Source organism: Patella vulgata, chromosome 2, assembly GCF_932274485.2.
Source record: "Patella vulgata chromosome 2, xgPatVulg1.2, whole genome shotgun sequence".
Lineage (NCBI taxonomy): Eukaryota > Metazoa > Mollusca > Gastropoda > Patellidae > Patella > Patella vulgata.
The window spans coordinates 31,917,425-31,940,702 of record NC_065880.2 but is presented as its reverse complement, the minus strand read 5'-3'; the positions used below and the strand labels follow the sequence as shown (position 1 = coordinate 31,940,702).

Here is a 23,278-nt window from a genome sequence, read left to right as displayed (position 1 = left end):
AATCATTTTTTTCCAATCTTCCTAAATGGTCCATCAAAACAGAGAGAGAAATGGGGTTTAACATTCACTCAAAATATATTAAGTCATTTTAGGACTAACATCGTTCAATTTTATTTCAAGCCAAACTGATAGGTCGCTAATATCGCGCGATGTGTTTATTTCACTATTTCTACTTTTCGAGTAGCATTTTGGCTGGTATGCCTGTTGGTGTCCTCTTTTATAAATAAATAAATAAATAAATACAAAAATATGACCAAGTCAAAAGCTGACAAGATGGTACACAAGCCAAAATGCAAGTCGAAAATGAGAAATTAGGAAATAAACACATCGCGCTATCGCCTCACATTTTGTCGTAACTTCTACTTTTCGACTTTTGTCATATTACAGCCATTTCATATTTCATTCTCTTCATTTTAAAAAGTACCGTATCAATCAAAGCAGGAATGAATGTGCACGTGTATTGCAGCGTTAGCGATGCTCTTGTTATTTATGTACCGAAGAATGAGTGTGTAACGACAACGTTTTTGGATGTTATAATTGTATTTTGTATGTTATTACTGTGTTGTATTTTGTGTGCAATAATATTATTGTGTTTTGTAACTTGTATACCTGTATTATTTTTTATTTTTATTTTTTTTTTTGGGGGGGGGGGGGCTTAGTGGTTAGTACGTGCGCGCTGTATCATTAAGTCTGTCATTGAGGCAACTGGCGTGGTTTCGAATCCCCGGTTGTACAGTTGTACGTACGTGGATTTTCTCCGGGTCCTCCGGTTTCCTCCCACTGCTAAAGACCCCTACGCGCAAGCGAATTATGGAAATAAAAGTGAGCCATATGTTAGTCCCGAAATGACCTAGTTTGTGTCGAGTGGACGTTAAACCTCTCTCTCTCTCTCTCTCTCTCTCTCTCTCTGTATTATTTCGTATGTTGTCTCTCAAGGATGTTTGCAAATAAATTATCTTTGATACTGATAGCTACATATGAACATGGAACAGCAAGGATACTGATATTCCTAACCTTCAAATTTTCAGACAAGCAAGAAGCCATCTTCAGACAAGCAAGAAGACACAATACAATATGTATGTATGTATGTATGTATGTATGTATGTATGTATTAATATAAATAAACAGAAGTCTACGAAACAAAAACACAAGTCCAATTACTTTTGGATATAAATTAATTACCAGGGTGGAACCATTATTGGAAAGAGTCAAGGTTTTTATTTATGATCCACCACAACGTAATTGAAAGTCATTTACTTATGCAGGATTATAACAGTTATTCTTTAGAACTAATCACTTGACCCCATTTCAATCGTTGTTACAGGATTTAAATTCAATAGTGCATGCACAATAATTATCAAGAGCATAAATTAACACACTTTCCGTGGTAAACAGATATTCATCTTCCAACTGTACACTTCAGGATCATATAAGTTTAATTTGCATCCTTGAATGTCAACGACCAGTATTGAATGGAAGAGTTTGCATAAGTATAATGAATAAAACATTCTGTTTTTTTTATGAATTCTGATTCTGATTGGCCACACCACACCATGCATCGTTGTTTATGTACTTTTGAAATTTTCCTGGTGACAAACCCATCTACATTTACACCCCAAATATATTTTATAATACTTAAAAGGTGTCTCCCAATTCGTGTGTAATGTTTCATTAATAATGTCCTTTGTCAGCTGGGTAGCCCAGATTCCTTGCCAACGCATGACACTGAACAATTGTTTTCGTATGGCACTGTACAATTTGACCAGTAGCTTCAATGATTTCAGTGGCCGAGAAAGTTCATCCAGTTTTTCCGCGTGGTCCCCCCTTGTCAGTGATGCAGGACGGAGGGCCTGACAAGGACAGCTGTCTAGTCGTTCGGATGGGACAAAAAACCGAGGTCCCGTGTACACATTGGCGTGCACGTAAAAGATCCCATGATAGTTGGAATTCGATATAAGAATAGGCCTTAGTGCCGCTGTCCGGGCAAAATTTCCCTCATAGCACACTGCATGGCGTATGCCCGTCTTCATTAGCCCAGTTCGGAGAAGAACGGTAGGACATTAAAACACATTTCATTTCATTTCAATGATTTCAGTGGATTTGAGGAGGAAAAACCCATGTATTTTCTTTGAATTCATCATGGTTGGTTGTTGCGTTATAGGCCTTGCGAAATCGTCCCTCAGCAAATGGTTCCTTCTGAACAACTAAATTTACTGGGGTGAAGCTTGGCCATGTCATATCGTTGTTATTAAAAGTTGAAACATCCAGTCTTGTAGTGTAAACGTCTATAGCCTTTCCAATTTTATCATATCTGTTAATGACAAACTCTTTGGTACAAAATGGCTTTTCGATAGCATGCTGTAGATTCCTGGGTTGGATTGGATTTGGTTTGGTTTCTGTGAATATCTTTCTTCTCTCATTACCATTATTGTTATTACCATTGTTGTTATTACCATTATTGTTAGGGTTCTCTGTAACCAAGTCTGTGACATGACCTGTTCTCCCCTACTATTGCTGGTTCTTGTACTTGGTCTACCCCCATCAGATATACGTGTATAAACCCTATATGTCGAAATGAGATAGACTAACACACACATATTTATAGACCGATACATGGTACGCAATTTATGGAGGGTATTTTTTAACACGTGGTTATATAATTAAGAAGCCGCGTTCAAACTACAGATAGCTCTGCCAAACACTATGGTGGGGGGATTAAATAGAAAATTTAACCCTGATAAATCTGGACCATTGTGGATTAAGTAGCACTTTTCAACAACCCCTTTCCTCCCCCTTTATACCCCATGACTGGCTAAATGCATTAATTTGAGTTTTACACGATGTCCGTTTGTTTGAACCAATTAGTTATAATAGTGTTCTAAAACTTTGTATCACGTAAGCGAAATTATATGAGAATTCGTCAAAGAACAGGTGTTTTTAACAAGATACGTAAATTATTCGGAATCTATTTGAAATAATCTTTTACATCCTAGTGTTGCTGACGTTTCGTTCTCTGTATAAAACATTAAAGGCCATAGTTTATAATATATATTCCGGTGGACGGACATTTCGGCACAGGGCGTTTCGACCAGTGGACAGATGGAATTTAGTATAAGAGTAGGCCGTAGCGCCGCTATCCGGGCAAAGTTTTCCAGTACACTGTATAGCGTATGCCCAGTCAGAGCAGAACAGTAGGACGTTAAATACAATTTCTTCATCGAAATTCAACTGTTAAGGATTGTTTTATGTGCACGCTAATGTGTACACAAGAGCTTGTTTTTTGTCCCGTCTACACACTGCACTTTGCCAGGCCCTTTGTCCTGCACTACCGACAGGGAGAAACCACGCTGCAAAATCCCGGGAAGTTTCTTGACCAACACCAGGATCAGTGTATATAATCATAGTATTGAGAGGAATATGGCCGATAACCCGAAACTACGACATTTTTACGCGAATAGAAAAAAAAAATATGTATGGGAAAACAAATAAATCTGGCCGAAACGTCCTCTTTCTTTTAAATAATAGTGGCGAAATGTCCTAGTCCGAATGTTCATTGGCCGAAACGTCCTACATTCGTCTACTTTACCTTCTGTCGACCTTTTTCTAATATACAGGTTCGATTTTCTCATTGGAATTGGTCATTTCAAACGCTTATTTGACTTTTTGCATAGTGCTGGCTGTGCTGCAAATTAATAATTAAAGAACAGAAATAATTAGGATGCAACTAGGGACCGTGCAGTGGGCTTTTTGTGCAGGGAGGGACAGCACTAGAAATCGTGTAGGCTTGAAAGCTAGATAAAAGGTATAGATAAAATATTTGGCGGGGGACCACGGCGAATTGTTTTATAGTGTATCGTTACTAGTCCCGAAATGCCCTAGGTCCATGGGCGTTACAACCTCTTCCTACTTTATAGCTCGTTTCTTTTGTCATTGGTGTTGAAGGCCCTAAAATAAATATATAACATATGTTAGTCCCAAATGCCCCAGCTATGTGGACGTTATAAACTACACAAGCTGATTCATGTTCTTGTTAGCATAATGCTCTCTGTTATCGTCAGCCCTCCCCCATTTTTAATCGGATTTATTTAAGTTATTCTAATATTCAAATATATATTTAACACTTTACTTACCTATACTTACCTATGTCTATCAATATTTACATGTGAAATTGACTATCTGTGAACATATTCTGTGTTGTAAATTTAAATTGCTACTGTATCAAAATATGGTTTAAATAACATCTATAATAGTTATATAAATATTGACAATCTACCAAGATAAAAATATAACAATTTACATTGATACATTGAAGACAACTGTCAATATTAGATGAGTAGATTAATATCATATTAATATCATAAATAATAATATCACTCGAAACAAAAAAAAACTTATTAAATTAAATCATTTCGACTGTCCCTTTAAAATCGCTGATCGTCTTTTGTGTTATTCCGACTATAGCTAATTTTTCATGACTTTATTTATGCTATGCTAAAAACTGGGTAAACTTTAAGACAATACAAAGAGAGAGAGAGAGAAATGGGGTTTAACGTCCACTCGACACAAACTAGGTCATTTCGGGACTAACATATGGTTTAATTTTATTTACATAATTCGCTTGCGCGTAGGGGTCTTTAGCAGTGGGAGGAAACCAGAGGACCCAGAGAAAACCCACGAGGTTGGACAGGCGACCCTACTCCTTGCCACGTACAACCGGGGATTCGAAACCACGCCAGTCGACTCAATGACAGACTGTATGATACAGCGCGCGCACGCTAACCATTCAGCCATCCAACCCCCCTAAGACAATACAAACATTGCAAGCAACAGGCCTCTACTTCATAGAGCCGCTGTTTATTTAATTCCGAAACGAACAGATTAGCGTACATATAATAGGGTATAATATAATTATAATATGGATCTGAGGAAACTACTTCTTATTTCCCACGCCAAAGTTTACTAGAGAAATAACAGCAAATATCTCGTTTAATAATAGTTAAGGCCGGCTAGTCTAAATACTACCGACAAGTACTCAAGTAGGAAAATGATATGATACACTCTGCCATCGAAAAGTAATACTCGACCTTTAAAATAAATTTACATAATTACGCCGAACACAGGAGTATTGACTTGATATACCATAAGACGGTAATTTTCACACGGTATCGAACACTGTATTATAAAGGTGTTAGAGTTCAACAATTAATTCTCTTCAAGTGTATGTACATTCAATATTATTTATTTAATCGTCTATCTATTCATTTGAGTGTGGAATATAAACGCACTGACAAAAGCAACGCCTCATTTAACCTTCAAAATTTATGGTTTTCGTAGAGTGTCTCTCTCCATTGCCAACTACGCCACTTACTACCAATATTCCGAGTGATTTCTGCCTTTTCGACCCATTCGACTCGTGATACACACGAAATGAAATGGAAATGGAGTTTAACGTCCTACTGTTCTGCTCCTGCGTGATACACACACCCCTTGTCATGTTGGTGGGAATCGGCTTTAAGAATAAGGGAAAGTATTACCAACCTATGCCAGTGCAACCTCTATCCCTATAACAAGAGTTCAGCCTATAACCATTGCGGCCTAGCAGACCATTTAGTAGGAAAAGCCGCTGTGCGGGCAAAACTTCCCTTAAGCTCGATTGGGGCAAAAGAACTGACGTGCTATCCAATTACATTGAGACTTTTATTTTGTTGGGGGCGGGGGTGGGGGGTGCCGAATGGTTGGCACGTGCGCGCTGCGCTGTATCATACGGCCTGTCATTGAGTCAACTGACGGGGTTTCTATTCCCCGGTTGTACGTGACAAGGAGTAGGGTCGTCTGTCCAACCTCGTGGGTTTTCTCCGGGTCCTCCGTGTGTTAGTCCCAAAATGGCCTAGATTGTGTCGAGTGGACGTTAAACCTCATCTCTCTCTCTCTCTCTCTCTCTCTCTCTTTATTTTGTTGTGTCTATCGTGGTTTAAATCTTGCATACAAGTTGAAATTTTGACATATTTCAACTAAAACGCCATTGAACTAATTAGCCGAAGTGTATTGTGGTATCAAGAAATGAAATGGGGCTTAACCTCCGAATTTTTTTCATACCGACTGGGCTAATCAAGACAGGTACTGCGATATCAATGTTATTGTTCATATCATGTATCAAAGTCAGTTTACTACAATATGAATTGTTTAAATATAATACATGATTAGATTTCTATTATAATGGTTGAACAAGTCTGAGAAATAACGTACAATCGTCAGTAGAACGTGACGTAACAAAAGATGTATTGGCTTACTGAATTGAGGTAGAATAAAACCTCATTAGCATATTTTTTCATACATAAATTACGGTTGTGGTTAACGTTATTAATACATAAACATAATAAATAATGATCAAAATTTATATGAGAGCAAGGCAATATGTCAACTTGAATAAAACATTTGTTCACTGCAACTGAGGTTGTCTAAATTGTTTAAGTAATTGAACTGGAATGTATTGCGTGATAATGACTATAGAGAAGCCTAGTCGAAACCGAAACGTCGCTCAGTTATAATCAGCAATTGTATTCCATAGAATGTGACCTGTATACATTTGTCTACTAGTAAGGTTCATATCCCGGAGAAACTTTTTTAAAACAGAAAACAGAACCCATATACAGATTTAAAGTTTTATTTCTCTTTGAGAAAAACATCAGCATGATGTAAAATTAATTTACAAATAAAATAATATCTACAAAATATGTACAATAACAATTAACAACAACAATAATAAAATAAATTTCATATCTTTATACAAAATAAACATACAATAAATTTCATATCTTTATACAAAATAAACATACAAAAAAGTCTGAATTTAATCTGTCTGTTTATATTGTTGATACTGCACCCATAAAAGGGTGCCGCTGGGGGGCAGGTTGAGAAGCGGGACAGTTCTCTAGTGTTTCCTCTTAAAAGAAATATTGTTATATTTTTATGTTGTGGAATGATGTTCGAAATCGACATTAAGAAATACAAAGAGGCTGATTGACAGGTCATGAATAAGGTAACACTTATATTGTAACTGATATTATGTCATGGGAAAAAAATCTACAACAATTTAAAACGATTCTTGGATAAAACTGTCAAAAAGCGAAATTGTATAACTGAATTATATAAATGAAATAAGATTTGATAGTAAAGAAAAAAAGAGTACCACAGTATGCGTTTGATGAACACAGACATTCTTGTGGTAGATAAAGAGATATACAATAGGTTATATATATATTTTTCAACATTGAGACGAATCACATTCTTCTGTTCACCGGATTTCATATAATTTCATTGATGGATCATCACAGTAGTGTCAGCAATTTGATTGGCTAATGACATGTACACGACACTGTACGAATCAAAGAAACAGAATACAACGGAGACATTAATAGTTTGTCTGCAATATCACTTTCGGCGGAAGCGGGCGTTAAACCCCACGAGGGAACGACAACCGGGACAGAATAGTCCTATAATGTTATACGTCACGGCACAACCGATATCAAACCATGACAAATGTTCTCCTTCCACATAGATGACATTTTGGAAAGTAAGAGATCAAGTCACATGCTCAGTCTATATGGATTCTTCTGTTAAATCCTTCCATACTGCGCAAGGTGTGATTTATACTCGCACTGAACGCTTTCCATTTAATAACTTCTGTATCACCGGGCTACAAAGTACTGCTTTAGGTTGTATTTTATGTTGTAAAGTATTCCGCACTGCACCACATTTTGCATTTCGGAATTGCGTCATATCGTGCTACTTGCGCTCTTCACTTGTCAAATGTCAAGCATGGCATCGGGATTTTTCAGTGAGGAAGGGTGCGATTGTGGCACAATCACCGAAAGCAGTGAATACTTATATCGGAGTAATGGAATTATAGTTCCTTATTGGTCTGTATTATCATTAAATAAATATATTCAACTAACGGAGCATTCCAAGGTTCCAGATTCCTTCGCTGATTTTAGAATCCTTAACCAATGTTCATAAAATGGTGCGCAAGTTAATGTAGGGTGACCTAGTCTCGATCGACCAGTAAATAAAAATACTCCAGGTCCTTTCCGTATATCACAGTGGACAGGAGCGAATATATGGCCTTCAAGTTTTCCAGTGTCTTTGTTAAATTCGCCATCTTTCTGTCGAATAACCTCGTCTACATCTATTGTTATCCGTGTTTTGCCTAATTCGGATTGGTCAGTAACCTTCATCATACTACCGATAACAACTGAAAAATAAAAACAAGAAGTCAATTAACATGTTTTGAGTCATAATCTTTGGGTTGTTTTTTTTTAGAGACTGAGCACAATAAAACAGTCAACATTTATAATTATGGAACCCAATGATGTAGATTTATCGTGTCCGAAAAAGTTTGATGGACAAACATAAGGAAGACCAAACAGCTCTCTATTCAGTGTTCTTAGTTCAAATATTTATTTTAAGATATAGATGTTAATTTTTGTGTAAAAATGTCCAAATACGACAACAAATGAAGAAAAAAAGAATTAATGACTATCAATTAAGAACTGATTAAGAACACTGAATAAAGAGCTGTTTGGTCTTCCATACAAACAGACAGAAGAATGAAACATTTTAATAATCGCCTGCTTTCTTCTAAATTTAGTCAAAACAGACATAACTTTTGTTCAAAAGACCACAGGTTAGTCATACATGTAATTCAGATGATGGTTGCAATGAAATGAATAGTGGGGTTCTCAAACCCTGTCAATATTCGTCAGTATAAAATTCTCAAACCAATTCTAAATCTTAATAGTTAAAATAGTTGATAAATCAACAATGACGGGGCCAGTAGCAGTAATAACCCTTCTAGTGTAGGTTATTAACACGTTAAGTGTTTGATCTTACCGACAACAAGTAATTTATAGTAGTAATATAACTATATTAGACCGCCATGCCATTAGATCTTATCTCTATTCCCTTGTCTGAATGAACCACGGTGCTAGTTTTATTGTAAATAATAATCATGTTAAACAAATGTGAAACATGCTATTGTAAATTAACCTTGATTTTTATATTGTGTGATTTAGAGACAAGGAATAAATTATTGTGAAGTAGACTGGAGGGGTAAACTAAAAATTGGCTGGCCCGTCAGGGACCAAGTGAAGGGGGCGCAATGACGCACTTTGCGTAATGTTTTACTGGGTGTCAGATATGCTTAAAGTCGAGTCTATCATGTTCCACACAGCTCAAGGAAAGGGACACCCCGCCCGACCCCTAACGATGTGAATATTGAGTTTTAGTGACCTAGCGGGATCTTGCTCCTTATGCAAAATCATTGATCACCACGACCATGTTGCCCTGACACATTTGGTTATGTGCTGGATAATGTTGTTAATTTGAGTTTTTTTTCTTATTAATTTCCAACAACGATGGGCTGTCCAGTAGTGCTAATGAAACATTCATCATTAATATAAACCAATTTAATGATACAGTAAAGTTTGTCCCTTATCAAAGTAATTTACGCATAGATATGACTATTGTTCAAACCGAGAAGAACAACTAGTAAAGAACACGTGGTTCTTCTTTATGACCATTTTACAAGCTTTCATGTTGCCGGCCATCTTAATTACAAGGTCAAGGGCTGTCATGGGTGACAGTTCCAGTTAAATACAACATGGCGGCGCCTGTGATGTTTCTTGTGGGTTTTGTTTTGGTCTTTCAATCCGTGACGATTTTAATGTTCTATCATCTCATTTAGCTTTAGACATCTTTATCTATGGCTGAGTGATTATACCGAATGAACGAAATACATGTACGTTTAACAATTAGGGTAGAAATTGAAAAAGTAGAATTGAGAGATGAACTAATAAGATTTTCAACATGCATGTTTCGTTTGATCTTGGAATAAGGAGTTTCTTCACTCTTCTCACATGGTATTTGTATTAATACATGAACATATTATTATATCTTTCTGTATTTCAAATATTTATACAATATCGAATTGCTATATTAATGTACACTGTAGTTATTAGTTTAAATTATCATATTGAATCAACAGATGAATAGGCTATTCTATAAATGTATAAATAATCACGCCCGTGTTACTTATTCAGCGTCATGTTTCTATTTATGCAAGTAGCCCTTTTAGTCAGCCATTGATAGGACCCCTAATCTTCTAATTGCACTTCTATTGATATAAATAACAGATGATCAAGTTGCAAATATAACGAATTACATTTTAATCGGCTTGAGTATGGCGATATAATCGCAAATCATTCCTGGTCGGTGTTTTATCGTTTATAATGATGGATTCTGGTTGAAATAGATCAGTTGACATTGTCATGAGTAGCAATTTTATCCGTAAAAACTAACCAGGGAAATTATCTGATTTAAAAGTATGTAATTTTATATTCACAGGGATTGATTCTGGACGATATAAAGAGAAATAATTGATGTTCAGTTCTATGATTCATAGAATTAGCAAACTAAAAGTTTCGTTTCCGTTTCGATCTTTGGTTTGTTAGAAAACCCAGATTCTTAATATGACGTGCGCTATATTTAAAAACGTTGGATTCCATCGGATTAAAAAGAGGTTTGTCAAAATATTTAAACCAACACCGGCATAGGATGTCCAATGTTAAAATTGTTTCACTCAATTATTTGTAAATGCTAAACGAAACGAGTGAATTTTGGACTGATTTTCTATTAGGGATTTCACGTTCATAATGTTGTCCACCAAATGACTACCAGTGGCTTTGATCAGTTAACGTTTAATATTAAGCAAGATTCTTGGCTATTTGGTACCAAAAATCAAAACATAAGTTAAGTAATATTTATTATGTTACTATCGCGCAAACATAATAATATTTGGCCAAACATACGATCTAGTATCCAAATGTTATAGAGGGTTTTTTTATATTATTGTAAAATCGATTTTAGTTATTATTGGATTGAAAAACCTGTTTACACCTTGATAGCCCAAAGATGTTGCATTACGTGTATAACTCTAAAATCGTATAATAAAAGTGTCACATTTCACACTGTGCGTTTTATTTTTAAATAATCTGTTATTAAAAACTGGACAACATTGACGTTACGGTTTTCATGAGCAATAACATAGATACCCCAGGATATGACGCGGGGCTAATATTGCCCTGGGTCACATTAGAAAGGGATGAGAAAGCAAATCAAGTTTGCAGATCTACTTAACCGCGAACAACACATTTAATTACAGAACGACGCCATCTTAAAACCGTATGTCAATAATTGTAGAATTTCCTCCCCTTTTCTTTTAAAGCGGATTATGCAATATTTCATTGAATACAACCCATAAAGACGCCGACCAACACCACCATTTTGCTATGTTATTTCTTTTTCATTATTAAAGACTTGGTTTTGTTTATTCGGAGCCTCCTCTGTGTCTCCGAGAGTTCACCGTTTTATTGACAGTAAGGTTTAAAATTAATTTGTTTTAAACGTACGTATGGTTTCATAGGAATAAAAGGTTGTCAATTTCAACGACTGTGGCAGATTTATAACTATATACCATAAGTCTAATGACGACTTAAATAGTGTGCTAGACATAGTTCTGGAATACAACCTTATTAAACACAATGTAATTTACATATATAACGACGGATGTGTCCGCCCTATAACGTTCTAGGAAAGTGATTTTGGCATGAAAATAGGATATATTCGCGTCACTTTCTTTATAGACAAAGTCTAATGTAAAAGCTTATTCATTACATGTGATGATTAGATTAAAATACTTACCAAACTCGCTACTACAAAACGACTTTAACAGCTCTTCATCATCACATGGTCGACAATCTAGAAGAAAGAAAAAAACCATTGAATGGATTATATTGCAAATTATTTTATACATTGAACTAATTGAATACTATTGACAAAATAATTAATATTCACGAAATTGAATATAAAATGTGGACATTTTAAAAACCAATAATGTGGCTGATATATCAGTGTCGTAATATATAGATGAAATGTATAGCCAGCCATTGGTCCTCGTGTTTTCCGAAACAATACCCAGTTAGTCCCGAAAGGGCAAAAGTAAACATATAATTTATTACATTTATTTTGTTACTAGGCAGCTGCCGTCAACCCTGTTTCCGAGACACAATGATTTAATTACCTTTTTAAAAGTTTAAATCATAAATTCTTGTGGTTTAATGACAAGATCTTAAATTTAATGGTCTATTAAATATCTATTAGATCAAAGCTTCGTACTTTACATGATCATATTTAATGACCACCTTAACCCATCTTCAACTATCGAGCCATATTGGTGGTGATGGTTTATTGACACAACTAAAATACTGTTGAGATTTCGCGTCTTAACATGGATGCCCTGGGCCAGTTAAGTAATCCGTATGTTATAAAGTGGATTATATCAAATCCGGAAAGATATTGTTGTATGACGAATCCATAAAAGAGTATGTGTGTAGCCATAATCCGAAAACAGTCGGATCTAAGTCGTGGCACGGATTGGTTGCTTACTGCTAATACAAGGAGAAGCAGAACCTGTCCCCAGCCTGTCTGTCCATTCAATGCATTCATTATTTTGAATTCTATAATTTTAATTCTGTGTGTGAGTGCATTTGCTTAAATAGCAATACTAATGAGGCAAGAACTGTAGTCTGGCAATTATTAACACTTAAAGAATTGATTTGAATTAAATTGGAGAAAGAATGCAAGATTTTAACCTTTGTGATATTGTTCAAATTGTGAAAAACCCACAGGTAGTCACTGAATGCTATACACACAATGCCAACACAGAAATTCAAGAAGGGGTCGGACAGGGAATTGAGATGAAATGACACAGGGGCGGTAACTCCGTCGAAGGTCAAGTAGGGGTCAGCTACTGACCACCTTTATCCGTCACTGATGAAGCACCGGGTATTGTTATTCTGGACAAAAGACTCAAGCCACAATATTTAATTAGAGGTTTAACCTGGATGGTGCTGCTTAAGCCTTGGAATAATATTTGACAAATCTGAACTGTTCATCAGTCCACAGATCAGACTATAAGTCAAATTTTTAACGCTAACAAGATGTTCTAGAAAAGCGGTCAATGCAGCTTTCAAAGTTATATCCGATTTTGTGTCACAATAAATACTGGGATAGAGCTCTGTTGTTTAAACTTGCACGTTATAGCCTAAAAGATCTGGTGTTAGAAAGACGGAAAATAACGGCGAATGGAACTGTTGACAATTTCGCATAATATATATTTTCATAAAAGAAGATAAATACATAACTTTAACGGATGCCCTGAGAATAAATAACGGTAAAAATATTCAATTAAAACACTATTTATGGATAACTATTACTGTAGTTTCAACAAGACTTTGTTATCAAAAACATATTCGTCATTGAGTCGACTGGCGTGGTTTCGAATCCCCGGTTGTACGTGGCAAGGAGTAGGGTCGCCTGTCCAACCTCGTGGGTTTTCTCCGGGTCCTCCGGTTTCCTCCCACTGCTAAAGACCCCTACGCGCAAGCGAATTATGTAAATAAAATTAAACCATACGTTAGTCCCGAAATGACCTAGTTTGTGTCGAGTGGACGTTAAACCCCATTTCTCTCTCTCTCTCAAACACATATTCATATCTCCATATACAACAAATTATAGTCAGTAGAGGTGTCTAAGATAAGATATATATATAATCGATGAGTAGTTCGCATAGCTTATAACATATTGATGTTCTACTTTATATGATATTATGGTGTATCCGTATCATTCCGCAAGATAATTCAATATGTTCCCCATATTCTTTTGTTAAATGTTTAAGATCAACACAAGGTCACAGTGTGGTTAAGTCGACTGGGTCAAACCATGCATTGTCAAGAGATCAAGTGACCGCATGTTGTTTTTTAAATGAAAAGACCAACCAAGTAAAGGTACATGTATGGTGTCCCAAGTGCACTCCTATTAAAATGTTTTATACCTGGTATATATAATGGCGATTTATTGTCGTAATATGTTGTTCAAATCTGGTTAACAATGTTGTCTCACGCGCTAAATAATATTTAACTGCCATTGCACACGTTACTTCAGTTGTTTGATTTTGTATTATGTTCATCTTTCAACATAGCATTAGTTTCCCATTTGACGTGATGTTACCTACTCAATTGTTTTAATAAAATACGCTTTACTGATTTTATTTTAAACAGTTTGAACATCATCATTTATTAGAAATTTAATAACCCAAATTTAAGCCTATGATAATTTCTTACTTAATGAGATTTGCTACCATATGTTGCAGAAAGAGAAAACAATATTAGAATATGTTTCATATTAAGAGTTTGATACATTATAATTTACTCATGGTTCATGCACTAAATGTTATTTTTATGCCATTTACAGAAATTTATTCAAATGAATTACCAATTACGATCAGGGAGGCGGGGCAGTATTTTATACAGAAATGATAGATCTCAGGTGTTCTATTCAGCAGGAAAATGGATGAATAATCATTCTTCATTCAGGTAAAAGATTAATTGAGAAAAGCGAAATCAGAACGATGAAGAATCTTTTGACTGTTATTAAAAACACCACAGGGCGTTGTGCACGTGGTGTTACAATTCTAAAGAACATTATCTATTTTTAGGCGTCATCTGTGAAGAGGTCAGCATAGTAATAAATTGACCTATTCTGTGGTCATTTTGTTTTGACGGGTCTCACTGACCCTTGACATGAGCTAAAACTGACCCCTATTGTACTCATCCTGGATACAGTGATATTGACAAGCTACATGCAACTGCGAAAGGGTTTAATTATTTATGGACATGTAAATTAGGGGTCTGGTGTATAAGAGCTCCATTTATCCACAAAAGGTTAGAAGGAAAAAAACTGTACACTACAATGTCTAGAAGTCTAATTATTTGTATAAAATACATGTTCAGGGAGACTCAAGCAACGACAAAATTCGCTGAGGGATACCTTATGCAATTCACGGACGACCTACATTTATAGAACACAACCATATATGTTACGTTTTATTTACATGTCCTCATTGATCTGAACATTATATGTAATTGCAAATACCTATAGAATTGCCATATAAGTGTTACTAATCTCTTGAATACTGGGTGTTGAAGTGGTCTTTCAGTGGGGGACGGGACGGGGGGGGGGGATCCGAAATCCACATGTGTATGCACATTAGTGTGCTTGAAAGAGAAGTCAGTAACGCCGATATCTATACAAAAATTTCCTCCCTGGCATTGTTCCTGATTCCCCGACTCTTAAATACTCTGTCGTTCCGCGGTGGGCCGTGAAGTTTTTCGATTGGGAGAAAAAAAAAAAAAAATCCACATGTGAATGACGTGTGCGACAAAAGGAGAAGCTAGAAATTATTTTCCGTTTTCGTTGAGTTCTTCTGATGGATCTTTCCACAGGTAAAGGATGACATTTTGTTATAAATCGAGGACCTGTGTACATGTTGGCGTGCACGTAAAGATGTGCTGACAGTTGGAAATCGGTGCAATGTGGGCGGAAATACCGCTATCCCTCGGACAAAATTTCCCCTAGAGCTGTAACGTCTTCATTATCCCGGTTGGTACAGAAAAGTAGGACATTAAAACCCCATTTCATTTCTTTATTACCGACTCCGACTAAATATGAAATATTTGAACAGTAAACTTCGAATATCCCCTTTATAGATATCATGAAATATATACTTAGTCTTATATTAAACAGCATCTTGGGGGGGGGGGGTATTCATTTAGTCAAGTGGCGTGGTTTCGATTATATTCCCCACTTGAACGTGACAAGGAGTAAGACCGCCCGTCCAACCTCGTGGGTTTTTTTCCGGGTCCTCCCACTGTTAAAGACCCCTACGCGCAAGCGATTTATTTAAATAAATTTGATCCATATGTTAGTCCCGTTAAATCACATTTCTCTCTCTTTTCAAGACCCAGACTTGATATCGGTTCGATGCATTTGAAAGTGTGTATGAATAACCCCACGACGGGCGAAAAGTACTTTAAAATGTTATTAAACCAGTGTTGAAATCAGTTTGTATCGGTACATATTATCTTTTCATCGTTTACCGTTGTGCTAATATTTTGGGATATATAGCTTCTTACTGGCTAACCTCTTGTCATTTATTTTTTACAAATGCATTAAACAACCTATCCCATATTGAAACCCTAAATTAAACTAAATAATAGGGACCTGGGTATGAATCATTCATATCAGTATATTACGGTATAAATTCCAAGCCCCTTTGTAATATTGTACGCAACTCTTTACTGAAGCTAGTCTGCGCTATCAAGTGTTAAGTGTAGTTGTTCATGTGGGAGTGAAGGGATTTAAAGGAGTTATTAAGAGTTTTTATGGATATCTGTGTAACACCTGCAAGCAACTACTCAATAACAAATATCTTAAGTATTGTTCAGATTTTAAAGCATTTCCGTGCACGATAAGCTTCCATAATGACTGTGGTATTATGATATAAAAGATGAATACCAAGATGTATTTTAATAAAACTCTTACTAACTATTTACTTCCCTGATGAAAAATGTACTATAAATAAATAATTCAGATTTATGTTAGATTACATGTAGATTGATAACAAACAATTCCATGATTTCTCAGAATCTGCGTAAAATAGTTGGGTTATAGAAATTATGTCCCTGGGAATAAAACGGAAATCGGCTGAAGACAAAATTATTGATGCCCAGTAAGATTCTGTATTGTGTTTAATGTATTACATGCATGTATGTTGTTTTTTTTTTCAGCTAAATGTATTATGTGTGCGTATTCATGCTGTAACCAATCATGCAAAGTCTTAGGTATTATGGAACCCAATCATCTTGTGCTTGAAAACGATAAGAGAATACTTGTCGAAACGTCGCACCAGTGATTGTATTCCATAAAAATGATCTTTATGTTTTTAATGTGTTTTAATCTATGTATATTTTGCGGTATTAAAGTAAACAGAAATGGTCGTTAAATATCAGACCGGTGGATGTCTTGCAAGAGGCAATCAGTGGTAACACTTTCCGGGACAGGTCTTTGCATTATGAGATTATACAATGTATTTCACAATCTGATGTACTGTGGTTCGATTTTTTTTTCAAATTATTCCATCGCTCTTGTATAATAGCTTGTGTACTGTTCATTAAGTACTGCTTTCTTATATTGAAAACAGATCAGGTCAATGACTATAGGTTCTAAGAGGGCGATTCTGTTTGTTGTGTAAGAAATCACAGGAGTATGCACCTGATTGTTATTTCAATAATTCAGTCAACTTTCACTTGTGGGTGAGATTTAGTTGAGTATTGAATTTGGTGTCTCAAGCAATAAGAATACAATAAATTAAGCTGTGTACATACCTTCCATGGGACCGGGTTGCGCCAAGCTCGTTAAAATTTCTAAATCATAATAGATAGTAACCCTGGATAATCCAGAATTCATTGTAGTAGCTTCTATCTCCATGTACAGCAAGACGGAATTTTCCGAAGACGTCACACAGTATTCTTTGCCTTGGCCGACAGCGATAAACCATGGTTGTAGCGACATTTTGTTTTCTAAAGTTTGTCTTCTGTAATTTGAAACGGTGTCTGTAGACAATTCCCTGGAAACTAAAGTCGTCACACTTTCACTGTTGACAAGAATACAGGCTTTAAATTCTCCTGGTATAGACGGTTTTAGATCTAGGCGTATAGCATTAGTCGGGTTCATCCACGTCACCTTGCCTTCCTGGCAACTTGGTTTCACGTTGGTGTTGGCTCGCTCGTCATAGACATTGTCCCTAAAAAGAAAGAAATAAGGTATTCCATTGTAGAGCGGTACTCTTTCCAATCGAAAGACTTGTTATGCTACGAATGAAATGAAATGAGGTATAACGTCCAAAAGATTGAAAGGTATGCTCCATTCTCCAATATAATAATTAATGAATGCTAATCAATAACCTTATTATTTTCAAATCACCTTTTCTGTAAAACACAGATACATGTACGCATATAACAATGTCATGTTCTCTATTTTGTATCAAATTTATATAATACAATTTTTTTTGTGGAAACTCAGATGTATTATATTGTTTTGAACAGGTGACTCACAAACGAAGAGTTGTTGTGAAATTAGCTTCTAGCCCCAGGGATGTGCAGATGTAAAACAAAATTTAAGGAAATACAATGTTATGAAATGTGACACTCGACAATCATCACGGTATCTTAATCCTTGGGATATCCCCCCTCATTACACGCCATTGACATCACCAGGGGAAATTCCCCTCAAGGGTTAAATTAATTAGGATGTACTAATCATTTCTTAATTAGAATGATAACGTTATTTCATGTGACGTCATTATTACACCTGGCAAAAAAGTTCTATATCACCAAATCGCTGCATGAATTTAACAGGATTATCGCCCCCTGTTTTATCAATAATCACAGTGATGTAATCACTAGCAAATATATCAATAATATGTTCAAAATAGTGATGCAATAATCGCTTAGTAACTATCGGTCATAATGGTTTAACAGATACGCGACGGAAAAGGGGGTGAACAGGACGATTAGATTACTAATTGATGTGGCAAGGGTTAATGAGATTTTACTATGACATCAGTTTGTTTTTGTGGATCACCGAGATTAAAGGTAATGATTTCCGGAATGATTCTTGAGCAGAAAAACTCGTGTTTTCGTGAATAAATGCCCAAGACATTTTCGGACAGAAAACACCAAGATTATGTTTAATAAAACAAAATTGTTTTTTTTTTCATTGTTCATGATATAATGAAAGTGTGGGTTGTAATCCATTTCTTGACAATTACAAACTTGTTCTCTGTACCTTGGCAATATAAGGAATATTTTAAGCTTGAGCTCTGCATTATCTGATGACAAAATGCTAAGGAAACTACATGTACATGGTGTTAATTGTAATTTTTAAAGGTCGATCAGTACACTAATACTATTTCATCAATGTAATTCCATAACTGTACTTGATCGCTCGAAGGACTGTCAACAGACTAGTTAATCACATCTATGGAACTGTTTTGACAGATTGTCAAGACCTACTAATGAGCGTGTTGATATTTGTTTAGTCGGTGTCATTAAATCTGACACTAGGTATTTAGTAATGAAATTAACAAGCGGTATCTAATTAAATAACATTTAATGCACGGGTAATAATTCACAGTAGCTATTGACGGGATATGATTGGCTGGTTAGAAAGATATATTGACATTACGTCATATTGTAAGTTGTGACATAATCTCGTAACGTTACACTCTTTACAAAATAAATAAACAACAATTTCTATTAAGATGAAGAACCAAGTCATGAATTTGCTTTTTAAAATTTAAGGCCCGTTGTGAATTATGCAAAACGCGGAGAGTGCCCTATTTCAAAGAATAGAGGGTGAAAATCCGGATATTTTGCTACATGTACTTGGCTAAGGATTTACGTTCGCCTCCACCTGGAGTGATATCGCAGGCAACCGGGATATTAGCATATATATCCGTATTTTTTTAGCGATCACGAGGGAAGCTTTGGAATATAGCATTTAACCGGTGTTCTAAGTTTCAGTTCACGAAAATGTATATACATGTATTTCAATCTTCAAAACTCAGTAAATGCTTATATCTGTGGAACAACAGCTAATACTAACAAAGCATTTTAAAGAGTTTCTTTGCGTAACGACAAAGTTCTCACGTCATAATATCCAGTATCAGCCAGACTTGTGTTTTTAAAAGTAATGTTCTGTTTAATCAACAAACAAATGCATGAAATAACTGTTTATTTTATATATGGGTGTAATTATCATTGACAAACCTGAACCTAGTAACCTTGATTTTTTCTTTGTATTTTAACTTATATATTAATTCATGAATTCATGAATACATAAGAAGTTTGACTAAACGCGGTGAACCTATTCCAGAACAGGTATACAACATGCCCATAGAAATACGGGTATACATAAATACAGGTAGTCGTTTTACGCTGTGAGAGAAATGTACTTTATATGAGAACTTGTATACTACTTGAGTGGGTAGTAGGACTGTGGACAATAGAATTAAGTCTTTACTTCGATTGGCAAATTACAATGCTCTAGGTAACGGTTTTAGCATTTGCGGGGCCCAGTTTGGACCGCTCTTTTTACTTTGAAATGAAATTAAAATAATATCTATTTCTACAAAACTATACTTATTAAGACACCCTAACTTATTAAGTTACCCTGCGGGGGAAGGGTAACTAAGGGGCTTGGGGACCCGCACTGCTGCTCAAGAAATCTTTCCAGAAGACTACATTATATCAGATCATTTTTATAACTCGTTTTGCAATCTTAAATTTGTTATTAAACACACGTGCATGTGTAAGAATGAAGTAATAACAGTGACCTTTGACCTTATACAAATTGAACTGAATGCTCCCATTCATTCTTCCTGTATAATCTTATTAAAATCTGAACATTGCCCAGTAGGTAGCGGTCAGTGGTGGGTCAAACCAAACACTGTCCACTGTGAAATGAAAGAATACTTTGTTATGATTTTGATTTCCCTTAAAATTTATAATTTGTTTTTCAATATCGCCAACATATGGTAGACAGACTAGAAATCCTCTAAAACGCTCTTGGGATTTCTTATCTATCCGCTTTGAATTTATTCTCAGTAGAAAAACCGTTCGTTGTGAATAAGATTAACGAAAATTAAGTCATCCCAGGCAATGCCGGCCGTAGAGTTGCAAAGGGCTAGCAACTTTAAAGTCACCCCAGGCAATGCCGATCATAGGGTTGCTAAGGGCCAGCAACCTAGCAGTTCGTGCGGGCATCCACTGCGCATTTTCCGTTTTTGGACGTAGATGATTGGAACCAAATATCCTTAGTTCTGAGAGTATTGAAATGCATTTATTATTGTCATTTCAGTCATAGGGGTGCGTGGTGGTGGTGAAGGGTGGTGGTTATTAAAATTATTTAATCAGTGGCATTGTGATTTGAGTGATATTTTAATATCTAATTGTATGAACAAATGAATGAATTTACCTGACAAAACAGTCGCATCCGTTACAGTCCTGTTCGGCGGGAATACGTACAAGACATACTGTTACTAGAATCAGCAATACTTCTGATATACTCCCAAACATGTTGATACCACTATACAGTCAACGTTACCAAATACAATAGAAAGTGATGTCCGTCTTAAATATACCTTTTGTAGTAAATGTATTTAAATTTATAGTTTTTGTTACCTGCTACGATTATTGTCTTTTATTGGGTCTTAAATGCACACCACAATACAACGTAGCGGCGTGAACGGGTTGCTGCCAATCATTGACAACAGTCGGGTGTCGTAGTTGTCCTTTATAGAAAGTTTACCGTTACACGGACTACAGGTGCACAAACTCAAACCTTAACACACAATAATAACGGTACACATACAATAACCTCCAAATATAATACAACAGTCTATTATGTTCACAGACCGTAACTGACTTTCAACTTCACTATGGTACAATATATATTATATAGTATCTTGACAGTTTTTACATCGATGTACTACTGATGAACAGATATATCCATTAACAGCCCGACCTAAAGACTTTATATAAGTTGACGATGTTATAAACCTAAACTTCAACAGCATTTAGCTCACGACTTTATAAGCTTAGACTTTATAAGCTCAGTATTATTTAACTCACGACTTTACAAGTTTATAATTTATAAGTTGACGAAGTATGAACTCTGCAAATCGAACCTAATTCAGCTGTACTAATAAGTCTCTGGGTCTATTTCACCTGTATGTTCAGTTTATACCTCTCTAGAATCAGATACTGTTGGTAACAATCTCAAGTTTTTCACAAATAAACCACAGCGAGTAATATACTTCAAATTGTTTTCAATATGTCACACGTACTATAATATATCCAAACCGTTATAACACTGACAGGTAACTAAGGTGTCATCAATGTCCCGTCATCGAATCACTACATAACCGTCGTCCTCGCTGGCAGGTGCGTGTTCGTGTATCGCTATCCAATTTAAAATGATATAACAGCTCTACTTGTTATCCCTTTTATGCCGATAAAATGAACAATAAACTACATAACTGATTGTTTAGTGATCTAGTATTTCTGTGTAAATAAACGTGCATGCACCTAGATCTATATACTGAAAATATAACTACAGTTCACAGCAATCTCTTCGTAGTGTAGCAACTCAGCTATTTCATTGGTGGAAGGAAAATCATCCACGCGTGGACGGCCATCAGCAAGTGCGCGAGGCACAGGTCCGGCTTAAGACTAGACTTGTTTGTCAAGACTAGTCGTGTGCGGTTGAAGCTGCCTTGAATATCTAAATTGCGCTGAGATTTCTTCAATACAATAGTTGATATTTTTAACATTTACTTGAGAACATTTGATTTCTAAATTTGAGTGTCACATTAGTTGTGACAGAAAAAACTATTTCAATATGTCCTCATCAACATTGTATACGTTTGTGTTTACTTTACTTGAGAAACGAGTCTTTATCGGCACGGGTGACCCATCCCCCCAGATAACAACGGAGTAAATTTTCTCGAATATTTTGTCTTTTGTCTCACCTCATTTCAAGGTATCGCCTGTCTTGTTGTCAATGACTATTGCAATTAAAGGTAAAAGATGAATTATCTTCAATGTACATACACTCTATATGATGTAAAGATAGACCGTGTATAATGTAAATGGCTTTTAGAATAGGTGATCGAGCAGAACAAGAACGCAGCAAATTTTTATTTTATCTATAACCAGACTATGTCGCTTCACCTAAATGACAATCCATCCTACCCCCATCCAAAGATCCAAATCATGAGGCATTGGCGAAAATATGAAATAGAAAAAGGAATTTCTAGGCTAAGGAAACCATTGAGGAATTTCTAAATGTTCCTTTTTGTATTCACATTCAAACAAGTATTTTCTTAGAAATAAAAGAAATAGCCGCAATGACTTTCGGTCGCGCCAACGATAACGGCAACCACAGGATTTGTCAATGCCACATGCAGCACCTTAAAATTTGTTTCAGTTCTAAGATTACTAATAAAAATTTTAATTTGTTTCTACGGACATGATTCAAAGTGCAAAATGGTTTTATACGTTCATGTAACGTGCGTGGATAATTGTAATCCCGATCGGTGTTATTAACACAGCCTATCTCTCAACAAAAGGTGCTTCAATCATCACCCCAACAACTCCATTCCCTAATAGCTGTGAACCTATCAGTCCAATGTCTATAACCTGTTAATGAACAAGCTTCTTTTCAGATTCAGCCTGTTACATTTTACACGGTCTATCTAAAA

General features: G+C 35.8%; 1 long non-coding RNA gene across 1 annotated transcript; it reads right to left on the bottom strand.

Annotated features, from left to right (window-relative positions):
• Positions 1-8,170: 8,170 nt before the first annotated feature.
• Positions 8,171-22,245, bottom strand: LOC126811863 (uncharacterized). Its single transcript, XR_007675760.2, has 4 exons — positions 20,992-22,245; positions 17,340-17,758; positions 11,758-11,814; positions 8,171-8,251 (listed from the first exon to the last, which is right to left on the bottom strand). It is a non-coding gene; the product is annotated as an uncharacterized LOC126811863 (long non-coding RNA).
• Between the last annotated feature and the right edge of the window lie 1,033 nt (positions 22,246-23,278).